The sequence below is a fragment of the Bufo bufo genome, chromosome 9 (assembly GCF_905171765.1).
Source record: "Bufo bufo chromosome 9, aBufBuf1.1, whole genome shotgun sequence".
NCBI classification, from domain to species: domain Eukaryota; kingdom Metazoa; phylum Chordata; class Amphibia; order Anura; family Bufonidae; genus Bufo; species Bufo bufo.
The window spans coordinates 45,889,346-45,911,150 of record NC_053397.1 but is presented as its reverse complement, the minus strand read 5'-3'; positions in this window follow the sequence as shown (position 1 = coordinate 45,911,150).

Sequence of the window (21,805 nt, the reverse complement as noted above, 5' to 3'; positions counted from 1 at the left end):
TTTTTACAGATTTTGATTTCAAACTACTTCGCACGCATTTGGGCCCCTAAAATGCCAGGGCAGTATAACTACCCCATAAGTGACCCCATTTTGGAAAGAAGACACCCCAAGGTATTTCGTGATGGGCATAGTGAGTTCATGGAAGTTTTTATTTTTTTGTCACAAGTTAGTGGAATATGAGACTTTGTAAGAAAAAATTAAAAAAAATAAAAATCATTTTCCGCTAACTTGTGACAAAAAATAAAAAGTTCTATGAACTCACTATGCCCATCAGCAAATACCTTAGGGTGTCTACTTTCCGAAATGGGGTCATTTGTGGGGTTTTTCTACTGTCTGGCCATTGTAGAACCTCAGGAAACATGACAGGTGCTCAGAAAGTCAGAGCTGCTTCAAAAAGCGGAAATTCACATTTTTGTACCATAGTTTGTAAACGCTATAACTTTTACCCAAACCATTTTTTTTTTTTTACCCAAACACTTTTTTTTTTATCAAAGACATGTAGAACAATAAATTTAGAGAAAAATTTATATATGGATGTCGTTTTTTTTGCAAAATTTTACAACTGAAAGTGAAAAATGTCGTCATTTTTTTGCAAAAAAATCGTTAAATTTAGATTAACCCCTTCACGCAACATCACGTACATGTACGTGGGGGAATGTGGTGCCTCACCGCATCCTCACGTGCATGTACGTGATCGGCTTTCTGTGTCAGCGCAGGGAGCGAAGCGCTGAAGCTTCAGTGAAGCCGGCGTGCTGGGGTTGCTAGGAACCAGAGGTGCTGAACTGATCTGTGCTAAAAGGCATAGATCTGTTCAGACAAGTGTAAAATACAGTACAGTACAATATATATTGTTCTGTACTGTATTATACAGACATCAGACCCAAAGGTAGACATATTAGGTATTGCCATGTCCGTAAGAACCTGATCTATAAAAATACCACATGACCTAAACCCTCAGGTGAACACTGTAAAAAAATAAAAATAAAAACAGTGTCAAAAAAGCTATTTTTTTGTTACCTTACATCACAAAAAGTGTAATAGCAAGCGATCAAAAAGTCATATGCACCCCAAAATAGTACCAATCTAACCGTCATCTCATCCCGCAAAAATGATACCCAACCTGAGACAATCGCCAAAAAACTGAAAAAACTATGGCTCTCAGACTATGGAGACACTAAAACATGTTTTTTTTTGTGTAAAAAATGATATTATTGTGTAAAACCTAAATAAATAAAAAAGTATACATATTGGGTATCGTCACGTCCGTAAGAACCTGCTCTATAAAAATAGCACATGATCTAACCTGTCAGATGAACGTTGTAAATAATAAAAAATAAAAACAGTGCCAAAACAGCTATTTTTTGGGCAAATTTTCCATTTTAATTCATTTTTTCCCATAACAAAGCAAGGGTTAACAGCCAAACAAAACTCAATATTTATTGCCCTGATTCTTTAGTTTATAATAATGCCCCATATGTGGTCATAAACTGCTGTATGGCCACACGGCAGGGCGCAGAAGGAAAGGAGCGCCATATGGTTTTTGGAAGGCAGTTTTTGCTGGACTGGTTTTTTGACACCATGTCCCATTTGAAGCCCCCCCGATGCACCCCTAGAGTATAAACTCCAAAAAAATGACCCCATTTTGGAAACTACACCCCTCAAGGTATTCAAAACTGATTTTACAAACTTTGTTAACCCTTTAAGTGTTCCACAAGAGTTAATGGCAAATGGAGATGAAATTTCAGAATTTCTATTTTTTGTTACTTTGCCTCACAAAAAGTGTAATATAGACAGGGCTTTTTTTCTGGCGGAACGCACCGGAACGGAGTTCCGCCACCTTTTGACATCGCAGCTTGCGATGTATCAGCGGGGAGGGACTGGGAGGAGGAGCTGGGGGCCGGTGCTTTCACTGTGCTCCGGCCCCCAGCTCCAGTAGAGACTTATAAAATGTGTAATTAAATGAATAATGATTCCTGCTGCCCCTCAGTAAGATAACTTTCAATATATTGTACTCACAGCCGGCTACTGTTATCGTAATGCAGGCGGCCGGGCAGACGAGCGGCAGCGTCACTGACTGACGTCACCTGCGTGGGCCGCCTGCTTCATTCATAAAGTAGGCGGCGCACGCACGTGACGTCAGTCAGTGACACTGCCGCTCGTCTGCCCGGCCGCCTGCATTACGATAACAGTAGCCAGCTGTGAGTACAATATATTGAAAGTTATCTTACTGAGGGGCAGCAGGAATCATTATTCATTTAATTACACATTTTATAAATCTCTACTGGAGCGGCAATGGGGGGTCTGTGGATGGCACTGTTATGGGGTGGGGGGGTCTGTGGATGACACTGTTATGGGGTGGGGGGGTCTGTGGATGACACTGTTATGGGGTGGGGGGGTCTGTGTATGGCACTGTTATGGGGTGGGGGGGTCTGTGGATGGCACTGTTATGGGGTGGGGGGGTCTGTGGATGGCACTGTTATGGGGTGGGGGGGTCTGTGGATGACACTGTTATGGGGTGGGGGGGTCTGTGGATGACACTGTTATGGGGTGGGGGGGTCTGTGTATGGCACTGTTATGGGGTGGGGGGGTCTGTGGATGGCACTGTTATGGGGTGGGGGGGTCTGTGGATGGCACTGTTATGGGGTGGGGGGTCTGTGGATGGCACTGTTATGGGGTGGGGGGGGGGGCTGTGGATGGCTGGCACTGTTATGGGGTGGGGGGGGTCTGGATGGCACTGTTATGGGGTGGGTGGGTGTCTGTGGATGGCACTGTTATGGGGTGGGGGGGGTCTGTGGATGGCACTGTTATGGGGTGGGGGGGTCTGTGGATGGCACTGTTATGGGGTGGGGGGGTCTGTGGATGGCACTGTTATGGGGTGGGGGGGTTTGTGGATGGCACCGTTATGGGGTGGGGGGGTCTGTGGATGGCACTGTTATGGGGTGGGGGTGGTCTGTGGATGGCACTGTTATGGGGTGGGGGGGTTTGTGGATGGCACTGTTATGGGGTGGCGGGGGTCTGTGGATGGCACTGTTATGGGGTGGCGGGGGTCTGTGGATGGCACTGTTATGGGGTGGCGGGGGTCTGTGGATGGCACTGTTATGGGGTGGCGGGGGTCTGTGGATGGCACTGTTATGGGGTGGGGGGGTCTGTGGATGGCACTGTTATGGGGTGGGGGGGGTCTGTGGATGGCACTGTTATAGGATGGGGGGGTCTGTGGATGGCACTGTTATAGGATGGGGGGGGGTCTGTGGATGGCACTGTTATAGGATGGGGGATCTGTGGATGCCATCCCCAGATCCTCCACCCCATAACAGTGCCATCCTCAGATCCCCCCATTAACAGATTAACAGTGCCATCCCCAGATCCCCCATTAACAGTGCCATCCCCATCTGGGGGTTTCTTTGCTGGGCTGGACTTTTATACCCCCCCCCCCCCCCCCCATTTTACTTGCGGTCCTAGGGTTGGGTAGAGGGGGCGGTCCTAGGGGTGGGTAGGGGGCGGTCGTAGGGGCGGTCCTAGGGTTGGGTAGGGGCGTGGCCAGAAGAGGGGGGGTGAGTTCCACCACCTTTTCTCTGAGAAAAAAAGCCCTGAATATAGAGCAACCAAAAATCATATGTACCCTAAAATAGTACCAACAAAACTGCCACCTTATCCCGTAGTTTCCAAAATGGGGCCACTTTTTTGGAGTTTCTAACCTAGGGGTGCATCAGGGGGCTTTAAATGGGACATGGTGTCTAAAAACAATCCAGCAAAATCTGCCTTCCAGAAACCATATGGTGTTCCTTTCCTTCTGCGCCCTGCCGTGTGCCCGTACAGCAGTTTACGACCACATATGGGGTGTTTCTGTAAACTACAGAATCAGGGCCATAAATAAAGAGTGTTGTTTGGCTGTTAACCCTTGCTTTGTTACTGGAAAAAAAATATTAAAATGGAAAATCTGCCGAAAAAGTGAAATTTTGAAATTGAATCTCTATTTTCCATTAATTCTTGTGGAACACCTAAAGGGTTAACAACGTTTGTAAAATCAGTTTTGAATACCTTGAGGGGTGTAGTTTCTTAGATGGTGTCACTTTTTTGGAGTTTCTACTCTAGGGGTGCATCAGGGGGGCTTCAAATGGGACATGGTGTCAAAAAAAACAGTCCAGCAAAACCTGCCTCCCAAAAACCGTATGGAATTCCTTTCCTTCTGCGCCCTGCCGTGTGCCCGTACATCGGTTTACGACCACATATGGGGTGCTTCTGTAAACTACAGAATCAGGGCCATAAATAAAGAGTTTTGTTTGGCTGTTAACCCTTGCTTTGTAACTGGAAAAAAAATATTAAAATGGAAAATCTGCCAAAAATGTGAAATTTTTAAATTGTGTCTCTATTTTCCATTAAATCTTGTGCAACACCTAAAGGGTTAATGACGTATATAAAATCAGTTTTGAATACCTTGAGGGGTGTAGTTTCTTAGATGGGTTCACTTTTAGGGAGTTTCTACTCTAGGGGTGCATCAGGGGGCTTCAAATGGGACATGGTGTAAATAAACCAGTCCATAAAAATCAGCCTTCCAAAAACCAAACGGCGCACCTTTCACTCTACGCCCCGCTGTGTGGCCGTACAGTAGTTTACGGCCACATATTGGGTGTTTCTGTAAACGGCAGAGTCAGGGCAATAAAGATACAGTCTTGTTTGGCTGTTAACCCTTGCTTTGTTAGTGGAAAAAATGGGTTAAAATGAAAAATTAGACAAAAAAATGAAATTCTCAAATTTCCTCCCCATTTGCCAATAACTCTTGTGCAACACCTAAAGGGTTAACAATGTATGCAAAATCAGTTTTGAATACCTTGAGGGGTGTAGTTTCTTAGATGGGGTCATTTTTGGGTGGTTTCTATTATGTAAGCCTCGCAAAGTGACTTCAGACCTGAACTGGTCCCTAAAAATGGAGTTTTTGCAAATTTCGGAAACATTTCAAGATTTACTTCTAAACTTCTAAGCCTTATAACATCCCCAAAAAATAAAATATCATTCCCAAAATAATTCAAGCATGAAGTAGACATATGGGGAATGTAAAGTCATCACAATTTTTTAGGGTGTTACTATGTATTACAGAAGTAGAGAAACTGAAACTTTGAAATTTGCAAATTTTTCCAAATTTTTGGTAAATTAGGAATTTTTTTTGTGCAAAAAAAATATTTTTTTTTACTTCATTTTACCAGTGTCATGAAGTACAATATGTGACGAAAAAACAATCTCAGAATGGCCTGGATAAGTCAAAGCGTTTTAAAGTTATTAGCACTTAAAGTGACACTGGTCAGATTTCAAAAAAATGGCCTGGTCCTTAAGGTGAAAATGAGCCCGGTCCTTAAGGGGTTAATAACAAAAAAAGTAAAAATGTCAGCAGCAATGAAATACCACCAAATGAAAGCTCTATTAGTGAGAAGAAAAGGAGGTAAAATTCATTTGGGTGGTAAGTTGCATGACCGAGCAATAAACGGTGAAAGTAGTGTAGGTCAGAAGTGTAAAAAGTGGCCTGGTCATTAAGGGTGTTTAAGGTAGGGGGGCTGAAGTGGTTAAAAACGGGTACACTGTACCCAGGAGGGGTTAAAGAAAAAAAAACTCACCTCATCCACTTGCTCAGTCTCTTCTCTTTTCATTGAGCAGGACCTGCGATCTGCGTGGTGACGTAACCACGTGGGAGCGCGCAGTGACGTAATCGCGCACCTTCGGCAGGTCCCGTTCAGTGAAGAGAGAATGGACTGCTGCAGCGCAAGCAAGTGGATGAGGGGAGGTGTAAAATCAACAGCAAAAAAACTGCGGTGGGGCATTATTTAAACCATGGGGGAAATTATTTTAAGGGAACCTGTCACCGGGATTTTGTGTATAGAGCTGAGGACATGGGCTGCTAGATGGCCGCTAGCACATCCGCAATACCCAGTCCCCATAGCTCTGTGTGCTTTTATTGTGTAAAAAAAAACGATTTGATACATATGAAAATTAACCTGAGAAGTCCTGTAGGTGAGATTAGTCAGGGACAGGACTCATCTCAGGTTAATTTCCATATGTATAAAATCGTTTTTTTTACACAATAAAAGCACACAGAGCTATGGGGACTGGGTATTGCGGATGTGCTAGCGGCCATCGAGCATCTCATGTTCTCAGCTTTATACACAAAATCCCGGTAACAGGTTCCCTTTAAGATGGGGCCCTACATTGGGGGCATTATTAAAGCTGGGGACAGTAAAAAAAAAATCCTACACAACGGGGGGCATTATTTAGCTTGGGCCAAAATAGGGGGCGTTATTAAAGCTGGGGGCAGTAAAAAATATAAATCTTACACTATGGGGGACATCATTTTAGCTGGGGACCTACATGGGGGACATTATTAACCGCCTCCGTACCGCCTAACGCAGGATCGCGTTCCGGAGGCGGCAGCCCTGCGCAGAGTCACGCATATATGCGTCATCTCGCGAGACGTGAGATTTCCTGTGAACGCGCGCACACAGGCGCGCGCGTTCACAGGGGTGTCTTCTTCCAAAATGGGGTGTCTTCTTTCCAAAATGGGGTCACATGTGGGGTATTTATACTGCCCTGGCATTTTAGGGGCCCTAAAGCGTGAGAAGAAGTCTGGGATCCAAATGTCTAAAAATGCCCTCATAAAAGGAATGTGGGCCCCTTTGCGCATCTAGGCTGCAAAAAAGTGTCACACATCTGGTATCGCCGTACTCAGGAGAAGTTGGGCAATGTGTTTTGGGGTGTCATTTTACATATACCCATGCTGGGTGAGATAAATATCTTGGTCAAATGCCAACTTTGTATAAAAAATGGGAAAAGTTGTCTTTTGCCGAGATATTTATCTCACCCAGCATGGGTATATGTAAAAAGACACCCCAAAACACATTGCCCAACTTCTCCTGAATATGGTGATACCACATGTGTGACACTTTTTTGCAGCCTAGGTAGGCAAAGGGGCCCACATTCCAAAGAGCACCTTTAGGATTTCACAGGTCATTTTTTACACATTTTGATTTCAAACTACTTACCACACATTAGGGCCCCTAGAATGCCAGGGCAGTATAACTACCCCACAAGTGACCCCATTTTGGAAAGAAGACACCCCAAGTTATTCCGTGAGGGGCATGGCGAGTTCCTAGAATTTTTTTATTTTTTGTCACAAGTTAGCGGAAAATGATGATTTATTTTTTTAAATTTATTTTTCTTACAAAGTCTCATATTCCACTAACTTGTGACAAAAAATAAAAACTTCCATGAACTCACTATGCCCATCACGAAATACCTTGGGGTGTCATCTTTCCAAAATGGGGTCACTTGTGGGGTAGTTATACTGCCCTGGCATTTTAGGGGCCCGAATGCGTGAGAAGTGGTTTGAAATCAAAATCTGTAAAAAATGGCCGGTGAAATCCGAAAGGTGCTCTTTGGAATGTGGGCCCCTTTGCCCACCTAGGCTGCAAAAAAGTGTCACACATCTGATATCACCGTACTCAGGAGAAGTTGGGCAATGTGTTTTGGGGTGTCTTTTTACATATACCCATGCTGGGTGAGAGAAATATCTTGGCAAAAGACAACTTTTCCCATTTTTTTTTTTTTATACAAAGTTGGCATTTGACCGAGATATTTATCTCACCCAGCATGGGTATATGTAAAATGACACCCCAAAACACATTGCCCAACTTCTCCTCAGTACGGCAATACCAGATGTATGACACTTTTTTGCAGCCTAGGTGGGCAAAGGGGCCCACATTCCAAAGACCACCTTTCGGATTTCACCGGCCATTTTTTACACATTTTGATTTCAAACTACTTTGCACGCATTTGGGCCCCTAAAATGCCAGGGCAGTATAACTACCCCACAAGTGACGCCATTTTGGAAAGAAGACACCCCAAGGTATTTCGTGATGGGCATAGTGAGTTCATGGAAGTTTTTATTTTTTGTCACAAGTTAGTGGAATATGAGACTTTGTAAGAAAAAAAAAAATCATAATTTTCCGCTAACTTGTGACAAAAAATAAAAAGTTATATGAACTCACTATGCCCATCAGCGAATACCTTAGGGTGTCTACTTTCCGAAATGGGGTCATTTGTGGGGTTTTTCTACTGTCTGGCCATTGTAGAACCTCAGCAAACATGACAGGTGCTCAGAAAGTCAGAGCTGCTTCAAAAAGCGGAAATTCACATTTTTGTACCATAGTTTGTAAACGCTATAACTTTTACCCAAACCATTTTTTTTTTTTTTTACCCAAACATTTTTTTTTTTATCAAAGACATGTAGAACAATTAATTTAGAGAAAAATTTATATATGGATGTCGTTTTTTTTTGCACAATTTTACAACTGAAAGTGAAAAATGTCATTTTTTTGCAAAAAAATCTTTAAATTTCGATTAATAACAAAAAAAAGTAAAAATGTCAGCAGCAATGAAATACCACCAAATGAAAGCTCTATTAGTGAGAAGAAAAGGAGGTAAAATTCATTTGGGTGATAAGTTGCATGACCGAGCAATAACTAGTGAAAATAGTGTAGTGCAGAAGTGTAAAAAGTGGCCTGGTCATTAAGGGTGTTTAAGCTATGGGGGCTGAGGTGGTTAAAGGGGTTGGCAACACACACACTTGGCCAGACCTGAAAAGGGAAGATTACTTACCTGCTTACCGCTCCTTCTCCTCCAGGCCTGTGGTGCTCTGCTGGACTCCCTCGCTGAAATCATCTAGTTTAAAATGACATGGCTGTGGCCAATCACCTGGAGACAGGATCCCCTTGTATCTTGTGACCATTTGTCATGATGTAAGGGGGGGGTGGGGGCTGGTCTCCTCCACGGCCAGTGATTGGCTGCAGCAATGTCAATCTGGATGTTTACAGCGAGGGATCCCAGCGGAGCATCACAAGCCTGGAGAAGAGAGAGCAGGGATCCAGCATTGGGAGCAGGTAAATAAGCTTACCTTTATGGGTGGGGGGGGGGGGGGTTGCCAAATCCCCCTTATTCTTGCAGAACCACTTTAAAGAGGTTATCCAACACCTGTAATTCCCTCCTATATGTCTGGACCCCTCACAGATATATTGCTTACCTTGCTCCCCGGCACTCGCGTCGCTTCTGATGCCAGCACATGCCAGTACAGTCTCCACTGCATCTTCCCGTCGTGCAGATGAAAGCATATGGGGGGGGGGGGGCTGGTGGGTCAGCCAATAGCAAGCCGCGACGGGTGACGCTAGCAAGGCTCGTTCACGTCGCGGCCTGCTATTAGCTGCCCCCCCATGCCGGATGTTTTCATCCGTGCGATGGAGAGATGCAGCGGCGACCATGCCGGCATCAGAAGCGGATGCCGGGGAGCGAGGTAAGCACTATCTGTGTGAGGGGCCGGGCATATGGGGGAGCATTATAGGCCTTGGATAACCACTTTAAGACTGACTATATCTTACATTTAAAGCGGTTGTCCGAGTTAAAGGCTTTACCATGCACTTACTACATCTACAGTTGCTGCTTTCTCAGATTTAACTGAGGGTCACATGACGTGTGATGTCAGCTTCCCTCCCTGCTCTGATGATGTTTCGTGCACAAGCCTGAGAGAGCAGATATGTGTCTGTACAGGAGACGTCACTGTGCTGACAACGCCCCCTGCACTGCTATCACTGCTATCCTACAGCTACTCAGTAAGGCCTTCAGCAGCACAGACTCAGGGCTGAAGGCTTTACTGAGTAGCTGTAGGAGGTGAGGAGACAAATGGGCACAGAAGCTGACAGACTAGAGGAGTTCTGCAGAGCATTGCACAAGAACAGGTAGGGGGAAGATCCTGTGTGTATCAGCAGTGTCATTGTACAGCTGGGATTTGTAGTCCTACACATACAACACACTGCTGAGTATCCCGGCAGTCAGACATGTCACTCAGTGCAGACTTATTCACTCCCTTTGCAGAGCAGGGGGAGGGGCAGAGATTGTTGTTATTGCAGGTAAACAAAGGCCCAGAAGAGAACCAGGGAAATGAGGAAATATTTTTTTTTTGCCTAAAACTTGCTTAGCTCAGTTATATATTGCTGCCCATCAGATTAACAGTGCTATATATATATATTTTTTTATAACTCGGACAACCCCTTTAAGGGTGCCTTCACGTGTGGCAGATTTTGTTGCAGAAAATTTCTGCCACTGAAAACCATCTCCATTTATTTGTGGCGTGCAGAAATCCATGTGCTTCTTGTCAAAACAACTCAATTCAGAAGAAAGGAACTGATTTTCAGGCGCAGAAATTTTCTGCAATGAAATCGGCCACATCTGAAGGCACCCTTATAGCTAATGGTTTTTTTCCGCATCCAATCCGCATTTTATAGTGGATCAGATGCGGACAGCATACCCGTGCGTTACCCACTTCTGTAAGCCCTTTCTGCAGCCCCCCAAAAATAGACTAGAACATGTCCTATTCTTGTCCATTTGGCGGACAAGGATAGGACATTTCTGAAGGATTAAAAAAATCTGTCTTTTGCGGATCCACGATTTGTCTTTTGCGGTCGTGTGCATGAGCCCTAAGGCTGGCGATACATAAATTGCTGACGGCCAGGAAAGACATCTGCCATCTGAAAAAGTCGGGATGCCCCCATACACATTATACACTAGGCCAATCCTGCCAACATATTATGCATCTAATATGTATGGGCAGCTTTTAGATTTCAGTGTGCGTGATCCTTGGTTCCTCTGGGAGATTAGCCGATGTCATAAGTGTCTGGCAGTGACCTCTCCCTACTGAAATAAGCAGCTGGCTGTTCTGTAATGGAAGGACTGCTCATCACAAAGACCACTAGTGATTAGATAATAACCACAGAAAGTTCTGCCCTGACATAATAGACCCCAGAGTCCTTCACCGTCTCAGGTTTCTGGTATCATTGCCTAATGCCGCTTAGCTTTTCCTAATCACTCTCTTCAGTCCACATTTCTAGCTCTTAAGCATGCACCAGCCTGGCAGTGTACCCCCAAAGAAACATTACCGGCCATTGGAAAGCCATCATGGAGTTAATTTGTCTAGATGATTTTGTCTCGCTGATACGTATAATTAATATTTCCATGTTAATAAAACACAAGGCTTGATTATCTTCTTTACTCATGTGGAAGATGATGAACTATTTTCTTTGAGTAATGACTTACTGTATTTCTCATTTTGCTTTCAGCCAAAAGCAGATTTCTTTTAGAAAGGTAATAGGTCGCTTTACAGATAACTTCCTGTAATATCTAATGATCGTGATTCATTTTTCTTATGGAGAGACATTTGTGACCATACATGGAAAAGCAGCGTTCGGGGAGATAATCTTGGTTCCAACTTCCATAGCCACAAATGAAGCTTAGTTTTGTTTTGTTTTGTTTTTGTTCCACATATAAAACAAAATGACTTACGTATTTAGTATATAAATAATACAATAATTGACATATTTTTAATCCACCCTTTGATTGCATGAGCACGCACTTGGGAGTCCCAGCCGTCAAACTGAGCAGTCATTTTTTGCAAATATGAAATAACACTAATTATGGAATAACACTATTTAAAGGGCTTGTCCAGGACACGAAAAATCATAACCATGAAATATACAAAGACAAATACGATGTAGCATCTTTTCTTGTTTTTTTTATGACCTCTTAGGTTACATTCACACGAGAGTGAAAAAAAAGGCCGTGAAAAATGGACTCACTGTCAGTTTTTCATGGCTATTTTGTAACTATTTATGTGTCCATTTTCTGGCTGTTTTTAACGACCATTCTGCGTCTGTTTTTAATGGCCGTTAAAAACGGCTATTAAAAATTGATGATTTTAATTATTATTTTTTATTTAAATCCCAACCCCTGCAGCATACATAATGTCCCTCATAGTGGCACCCAGCAGTAATACTCTCCCGCATAGTGCCCGCAGCAGTAATAATGTCCCTCATAGTGGCCCCCCAGAAGTAGTAATGTCTCCCAGAGTGGCCCCCACAACAGTAATAATGTCCCCCATAGTGCCCCCAGAAGTAATAATGTCCCTCATAGTGGCCCCCAGAAGTAATTTCTCCCAGAGTGGCCCCCACAGCAGTAAAAATGTCCCCCATAGTGCCCCCACAGCAGTAATAATGTCCCCCATAGTGCCCCCCCAGCAGTAATAATGTCCCCCAGGGTGGCCTTCACAGCAGTAATAATGTCCCCCATAGTGGCCCCCAGCAGTATAGATAATGTCTGCCATAGTGGCCCCAACAGCAGTAATACTGTCCCATGTAGTGGCCCCCAGCAGTAATAATGTTCCTCATAGTGGCCCCCAGCAGTAACAGTGGCCCCCAGCATTAATAATGTGCAGTTTCTTTTTATGCCGAAAAAATAAAATTTCCTTACCTTGCAAGTGCAGAGGTAGTCACTCCTTTCTTGATTCTGAAGGACCTGTGCTCCTAACTGGGAGCGTAGTTCCTTCCACATGAGGAAAGGAGCGGCTGCCTCTGCATGTACAAGTGGATAAGATGAGTATTATTTTTTTATATTACACAGTTGTACCAGTTTTAAACGGCTGTTAGATGGGTGCACTTCTGCCTAACGGCCGCTAAAAGCACTCCCATAGATGTTAATCGGGTCCATCTGACCAGTATTCATTGGCCATTAAAAAAACAGCCAGGTGAATAGTCCTATTGACTTCAAGTGGTCCTAAAAAGGCAGTGTGATGGCCTTTACAAAAACGTCCATTTCTCTTAGTGCCTGTCACTGCTGACTGTGTATGTTCAGGGCATGTCTGAGTTGCCTGTACTACAGTTCCCACTTTTCAGTGCACTGACATCACAGCCACATCATTATCTGACCACTACACCTCCAGGTATCATGTTTACCCTGCAGTATAGTGAGGGACATTTTTCAAAACTGGCAGACCTATACACCAGTCTTGATCTCCCAGTGCTAGCCCTGCCATGCGCCAAAAACTGAGGTCTACGCCAGCTAGAGGATGGCATAGACTTCAGCTATAATTTGTTCCAGTTTCTAGTGAAAGTTATAGTAAATTCGGCGGGCCGCACAAAGTCCCTCATCTTTTCTTACCACTTAAAAAAAGTGGCAAAAAGCTCAGAAAGCCTTAAATTATTGCGCAAATATGCCATGTGTAAACAATTGAGTAAATGTCCATTATGCTGCTTTCAACAAGTCTGTTATACCAGTGGTACAGATAACCATCAGTGATGCAGCAGGAAAACAGTCATCATTCAGGACAATAGGCAGGAGGATAACTAGCGCCTCTTTCACACGGGCGTCATGTTTTTTGCCCGGATAAGATGCGGGTGCGTTGCGGGAAAATGCACAATTTTTCTGCGTGAGTGCAAAACATTGTAATGCGTTTTACACGCGCGTGAGAAAAATCTGCATGTTTGGTACCCAGACCCGAACCCGGACTTCTTCACAGAAGTTCGGGATTGGGTTAGGTGTTCTGTAGATTGTATTATTTTCCCTTATAACATGGTTATAAGGGAAAATAATAGCATTCTTAATACAGATGGCATAGTACAATAGGACTGGAGGGGTTAAAAAACTAAAATAATTTAACTCACCTTAATCCCCTAGATCGCGCAGCCCGGCTTCTCTTCTGTCTTCTTTCTTCAGGACCTGGGTAAAGGACCTGTGATGACGTCACTGCATTCATCACATGGTCCATCACATGATCTTTTACTATGGTGATGGATCATGTGACGGACCATGTGATGAGCGCAGTGATGTCATCACAGGTCCTTTACCCAGGTCCTGAAGAAGACAGAAGATAAGCAGGGCTGCAAGTGGATTAAGATGAGTTAAATTATTTTTTATTTTTTTTAACCCCTCCAGCCCTATTGTACTATGCATTCTGTATTAAGAATGCTATTATTTTCCCTTATAACCATGTTATAATGGAAAATGATAATTATCGGGTCTCCATCCCGATCGTCTCCTAGCAACCGTGCGTGAAAATCGCACCGCATCCGCACTTGCTTGCGGATGCTTGCGATTTTCACGCAGTCAAATTCACGTTGAATTTGGTGTCTGAGCTGAGGGCAGCATGTTATCAAGCAGGAGGAGCTGAGCAGATTGATATATAGTTCTGTAGGAAAAGATTCAGTAAGGCCTCATGCACACGACCGTTGTTCTGGTCCGCATCCAAGCCGCAGTTTTTGCGGCTCTGATGCGGACCCATTCACTTCAATGGGACCGCAAAAGATGTGGACAGCACTCTGTGTGCTGTCCGCATCAGTTGCTCTGTTACGTAGCCCCGCAAAAAAAATATAACCTGTCCTATTCTTGTCCTTTTTGCGGACAAGAATAGGCATTTCTACAATGGGCCGCCTGTTCCGTTCCGCAAATTGCGGAAAGCACACGGGCGGCTTCTGTGCTTTGCGGATCCGCAATTTGCGGACTGCAAAAAACAGAACGGTCGTGTGCATGAGGCCTAAAACTGGTGTTTTATTCATTTAAATTCCTGCTCATTCTGGGCTCTGAAGTCCAGGAGGCGGTCCTATCAGTGATTGACAGCTATATCTGTATACAGTCATAGAAGGCAGACTGTCAATCACTGATAGGACCGCCTCCTGGACTTCAATGCCCAAAATAAGTAGGAATTTTAATGAATCAAATACAAGTTATACTGAATCTTTTCCCATAAAACTACTGTATATCTCAATTTACGCAGCTCCTCCTGCTCTATAACATTCTGCCTGCAGATTAAGTCACATTTTTATGGTGACAAGGTCCCTTTAAAAGTACTTTTTCTCCAGAATAAACCGCTAAGTGAAAACTATCATTACAATCAGCCCGGCTAGGTCTAGAAGAGATTGTGCCTGGTTTACGTTAGGGCTACACAGTAACATGTGTCCCGGGTTAAAAAAGGGTACAACTGCAACGTGTCTCACAACATTCATACTTCACCAATGTCACAAGACATTTTTTATAATGATAGTGTTGAGCGATTCGAGCTTCGGATCATAAATCCAAAGTCAGTTCAATCTAACACTTCATTTAATGCTATACAGAGACCTGTATCCATACTGCATTAAAATGTATTGCTTCTGTGAAGGCAAAATTCGTTTCACCCAAGTTTTTAAAGATCTAGAAATGAATACTGAATTAATTCACCGAAGTCTTGTACGACTTCAGGTGAAACAAATTTTGTCTCCACGGAGGCAATACTTTTAATGCTGTATGTAGACAGATCTATGCACAGCATTAAAACGAAGTGTTAGGGTTCATGCACACGGCCGCTGCTTGGCCATTCCATGCATTGGGGATCACAACTTGTGGCCTCCAATGCACGGGCAACACTCCGCAGATGGAACCAGACCCATTCAACTTGAATGAGTCCGTGATCCATCCGCACGGCAAAAAAGTAGTGCATGCACTACTTTTTTGCCGTGCGAAGGCAATGAGAGAAACCCTGCAAAAGCAGTGCGGGCCGCAATATGTGGGCCACAACATGGGCACGGCTGGGCAACAGCCGTGTGCATGAGGCCTTAGAATGAATTGACTTCGGATTTATGATCCGAAGCTCAATTCGCTCAACACTAACTATCATAAAAAATGTCTTGCGACATTGGTGCAGAATGAATGTGAAACAAATTCTGCCTACATCGAGGCAATTTAATGCTGTATGGAGAAAAAAACAAGAATACGGACTCATCTCAGGGACAGGACTCATCTCAGGGACAGGACTCATCTCAGGGACAGGACTCATCTCAGGTTAATTTGCATATGTATTAAATCGTTTTTTTGACATAATAAAAGCACACAGAGCTATGGGGACCGGGTATTGCGGATGTGCTAGCGGCCATCTAGCAACCCATGTCCTCAGCTCTATACACAAAATCCTGGTGTTAGGTTCCCTTTAAGTTCCTGTTTCTGGTTCCTCTGCTGATTTTAATTGCTCGTGTTTTTGACCTTAGCTCATCCTTTGACCACTCTCTGTCTCTCATTTTTGTATTGGCTTGTCCTGGTTCTGACCCATTTACGTACGACTCTGTCTTTGCATCGTTTGTCTTCAGATGTTTGTCTATCTGCACTTTAGTAGCATAGGGACTGTCGATCAGTTGCGGTCTTGCTACCTAGGGCTTGCACTGCAAGTAGGTAGGGAAAGTGGGCTGGGTTCTAAGTTAGGGCTCACTGTCCATGTCTGTCTCTATCTGCAGGCATTACAGAAAACAGCCATGTTTTTGTAATCCAATACAGTCCATTAGAGGTGGCCATAGACCATCAATAGCTGTTGGGTAAATACTCATTTGGCTGAGAAATATTCCTCCTGATCCCTCAATCCCTTGAAAAGTGTCCATGCGTCGTCAATGAGGAAAGAGGAGTAAGACGCTGGCAGGCTCCTTAGTCAGCGACGTTACCGTAGTTGGCCAATCCTGCATGAGGGGAGTGCTTACCCTGCCCTTCTCTCGTCATCTACATGGTTTCATACCATGCAGCCTAAGAATCATTTCTCAGAGGGGGCAACTGGAGCATTCCACTGGCTGCTAAAACAATCCAAGTAAGTCCATCAGGAGCCAGAGTTACACAGCATTTGGAAGAGTACTCCAGCCATTTAGTTCCTGCAGTTGTGGAGTTCCAGCAGTCATATCCTATCCAATACAAGCATTTTTATAGAAATGTGTTTCTGACAATTCTATTGATTAGCACAAAATAAATACCGATATCTGAAATATGTGATATATTTCTTTTCCAGATCATGCTGAAGTCTGATTTATCCACCTCATCAAACATGATCGCACGGGTTTTGCCCCCCTATATATCGTCAGTGTTGGTTTTTAATACTCACTCTTATTTTGCCTTTGTGGGTATGTTATTATTTACTGAAACCTGCATCCCCTGAATTTAATGGAGGCCAGTTGGCACCAAAAGAGGTAGCATTTGGCATAGGTTCCTGTCCAAAATTGATCACCTTGCCCAAGTGAACAGGCACAAATAATTTTGTACAAAATGTATTTGCCAGTAATTTCACATTTATATACTGTAATGGGCATAGCATAAGCACTAGCATATTTTCTATAGTAAGTATGGCATGTTACGGCATATATTGTGTTTGCGGAGTGCTGTTGCATTGTGCTTGTTTTTTTGTTATTCCTTAGTGTTATGTAAAATATAGTTCTGGACTTTTTTGTTTGAACTTTGTTTCAAAACCACAGGTTGTGGTTTTCCATATCTGTGATAAGTGATGATGAATGTGCTCGTATTAAAGGGAACTAATGTGTTCATGATGCACACGTTCATTATTGAAGAAATATAACCTATTGTGCTCATATGAAAGTGCTTTAGGGGTTCTACTGCTAATTTTCTCATCAATAATTTTCAGGTAGAAAGATTAATGATGAAATTAACACATTATTGCTCTTTTTCGAGGAAAGATAACTTCACTTACAGCCAGCGCAAATTGCTACAGATTTTTTTTTTGTCTTTAAATTATAAGCTTTTTTTTATCTAGTTTGTGCGCCTTCTCATACTTGTATGGCTGGTTTTGAGATTATATGAGCAAATATGTGCCCGTGTACCTATTGCTCTCTCACTCTATCTGTCTCTCTGTATAAAATTTCTTTAATGGGCTTTTAGTGGAAGCTAATGGGTCCAGAATGTTTGAATATTCAAGATTATTGGGTATTCAAAGAAAATTATATAGCATTAGAGAGAACCTGCCACCACGAAATGCAGTGAAAAAATGCAGCATGTTATAAAGCAGGAGACGCTGAGCAGCGTTTCATATAGTTTGTGGGAAATTATTCAGCAAAATATGTAATTTATACAGCCTATTGGACTTTAAAGGGGTATTCCCTAGTGTTGAGCGAGCGTGCTCGGCCGAATACCAGTTCGGCTCGAGCATCGCTATGCTCTGCACATGGCGGTACTCGGCCGAGTACCGCATGTGCTCGAGTGCAATGTTCGAGAATGTTACAGTGATTGGCTGGCCGGAACATGTCATGACGCGTGTTCAGCTCATTCTAAGTCAGGGAATGCTGAGCATAGGACGGGACAGAGAGTGTAGGGAGTGTAATTTAATTTAATTTTTCTACAAAAACATTTCATAGACCCAAAAGTCCTTGTAAGGACTATTGTGTGTGACAGAAGCAATATATATTTGTAGTGCAACCTGCGCTAAATTGCTCAGTGTTAGGGAGAGCTGTGCATAGGAAGGGACAGACAGTGTAGGGAGTGTAATAAGAAGATTTTTATACAAAAAACTTTTCAGAGACCCAAAAGTCCTTTTGATTTTTGGTTGCGTTATATTACACTTTTTGTGAGGCAGGGTAACAAAAAATAGCTGTTTTGTTTTTTTTATTTACAACGTTCATCTGACAAGTTAGATCATGAGCTATATTTTTATAGAGCAGGTTGTTACGGACGTGACAATACCATATATGACTATTTTTGGGGGGTTGTTTGTTTCAGTTTTACATAATAAAACATTTTTGAAAAAAACTATTTTTTTCTATCTCCATATTCTGAAAGCCATAGTTTTTTTTAAATATTTTTTTGGATGACTGTCTTATGTAGGGGCTCAATTTTTTTCAGTATGAGATGACAGTTTGATTGGTACTATTTTGGGGTGCGTATGAGTGTTTGATCGCTTGTTATTACACTTTTTGTGATGTAAAGTGACAAAATGGCTTTTTGATACAATTTTTATTTGATTTATTTACGGTGTTCACCTCAGGGGTTAAATCATGGGATATATTTATAGAGCAGGTCGTTATTGACACGGCTATACCTAATATGTATACTTTTATTTATTTATTTTTTATACACTAATATCATCTATTTTATTTAAGTTTTACACAATAATGTCTTTTTTGAAACAAAAAAAAAAGAAGGTTGTTACGGGCAAGGCTATACCTAATTTGTATACTTTTTTTTTTATTCATTTCGTTTTATACACTAATATCATTTTTGAAACAAAATAAAATCATGTTTTAGTGTCACCATAGTCTGAGAGCCATATTGTTTTTAACTTTTTGGGCGATTCTTTTAGGTAGGGTATAATTTTTGCAGTATAGGATGACGGTTTGATTGGTACAATTTTGTGGTTGCATATGACTTTTTGATCGCTTGCTATTAAACTTTTTGTAATGTAAAGTGACAAAATGGCTTTTTGACACAGTTTTTATTTAAAAAATTTACGTTGTTCACCTGAGGGGTTAAATCATGTGATATTTTTATAGCGAAGGTTTTTACGGACGCGGCGATACCTAATATGTATGCTTTTATTTATTTAGGTTTTATACACTAATATCATTTTTGAAACAAACAAAAATCATGTGTCACGGGTTGGAGGTCACAGGAGAGACCACCGCGTCGTCAAGCAAAAACACACAGCAATACGGTACAGACACAACAGAGTTTATTGCACAAACAGAATCCAAGGAGGGAAACACAGGGAAATTGAGAGCTCTATGTACCGTCTGCACAGTGGGAGAAAAACCCCCACTGCGCCACTGTCTAGTAATACTCCAGAGGGGCGTGACTAAGCAACTCCTGGTATTCACTAGGACCCCAGATGGTAGGGTTAGGCTTTGCCGCAGGGAGTTGCCAGGGTCCACTCTGGAGCGTGAACTAGACAGTGACAACAGGAGCAAACGGACAACAGGTACCAGACGGTACCGACGGTACATAGGCAAACATAACAAATAGGCAACTAAAAATACAAGCAGGAGTTCACGCAAGGGAACAGGAGTGGCAATGAGCAGAGAAGGACTAGCTCCACCAGTGGTATACTGCGTGGCCTTGCCCATAGCATTCTGCAGCAAGGCACGTTGCAGCAAGGGCTTGCTGAACAGAGACATATAACATAAAGAGGCAAGCAGGGCAACTAATAACACAGGAACGGAACTGCAGCGAGAGCATAGACAGAAGGTTGATTGGTACAATTTTGGGGTGCATATGAAATTTTGATCGCTTGCTATTGCACTTTTTGTGATGTAAGATGACAAAATGGCTTTTATTTTTTTTACGGTGTTCACCTGAGGGGTTTAATCATGTGATATTTTTATATAGAAGGTTGTTACGGATGCGGCAATACCTAATATGTATACTTTTTTGTATTTATTTTTACATTTAACACAATAAAGCATTTTTTGGGGGATTATCCTATGTAGGGGGCTCATTTTTTGCAGGATGAGGTGACGGTTAGATTGGTACTATTTTTGGGGGCATACCCTGGGATGGCACAGGTGCTACCAACGCCAAGGCTCCAACCCCCCACTTCTCCTCCTCCACTTCCACCTCTGAATTATCCTCGTGCAGCACCAGTCTGTCATCAGTTGGTAGCTGGAAGCAGTGTAGCACTGCAGTGGGGAAGCGGCAACAGGCCGAGCTGAAGCTGATATGCTTAGTGGACAAACAGCAGGGCATAATAGACTAGTGTAAAAAGATAGTGGGGCACACCTACATCCGGAAATGGCACAGAACGCTAGCTGGTAATGATGCTATAATATTTATTGCTTAAAAACAAAAAAATATATAAAAAATATAACAGAGATTGACAAACATCAATAAAAAATATCAAAAATACAGCTATATAAATGATAATATAATAATATATGCGCAAAATAGCAAAAAAAAATTATAACCAGTCTGTAGGTATTGAATAGGTGCACCTAATAATTCCGTGGTTGGATAATACTACTATCGACAGTCTTGGATATTGATATTGGATTATGGCCAATAGCTTATTTTCTTATATATCCGACTCAGGTGCACTTGTTGTGTGCGTGGTTCCCCTTTATGTCGACGGTGTTTACAACGACTTATTGATATATAGGTTCCGGTATAGATGATGCCATATAAATAAGGATAATGTTCTCAGTTGTTGGGTGTGTAATCGTAGCTATAGCATAACAATCTGCTACTACACAGTTGCTGATTAAGGCTGTATTACTCACTGTTTGGAACGATGGTGTCCGAGGTTTGCGTGCCTAGCATGGCGTCCCACGTGTTGTGGCACAAAAGATCTTACCTCCGGTTTGTTCTACGGTGAGTGATGAACTATTGTACTTTAACCAGTCCACTAGACGCCGGGGTCTATAGGTGTTAGGCCCTCTTTGGTAATCAGCGTTCCACGTGTCTATTTGATCTAGACACGGCAAGACTGTTTCTTGTTCGTATACAGCAATTGGGAGCGCTCCGAAAATTCGTGGATGGTCCGCAGAGTATGTGCTGCAATTTTTTCTTCCTTAGAGAGTTGTATACATCAGACGTGTTTCGGAGTTCACAGACTCCTTCCTCAGTAGTCAAGGAAGAAAAGACCGCAGCACATACTCTGCGGACCATCCACGAATTTTCGAAGCGCTCCCAAATGCTGTATACGAACAAGAAACAGTCTCGCCGTGTCTTTTAGGGGGAGCACCCTTTTCCTTGTTAGCCGGAGGATGAGCCATCCCAACCCACTTTAATACATAATAGACTAGACTGAGCTGTGGCTCTCGCCACTCAACCTAGAACCAGGCATGGTTGTGTCTGATAATGGCCGTAACTTGGTGGCGGCTTCGGAGCTCGGCAAGCTCAGACACATCCAATGCCTAGCCCACGTGTTCAAACTTGTGGTTCAGCGGTTTCTCAAAACCTACCCCAATTTGCCTGAGCTACTGTTGAAGGTGCGCCGTGTGTGTTCACATTTTCCGCAAGTCACCGACCGTGTCAGCGCTGCAGCAGTGCTTGAAATTGCCAGCTCACCGGCTGTTTTGCGACGTGAGTACACGCTGGAACTCAACGTTCCACATGTTGGCCAGGCTTTGTGAGCAGCAGAGGGCAGTAGTGGAATAACAGTTGCAACATGGTCGTCGCTTTTCCAGTCAGCTTCCGCTATTCACAAGCAAGGAGTGGACAT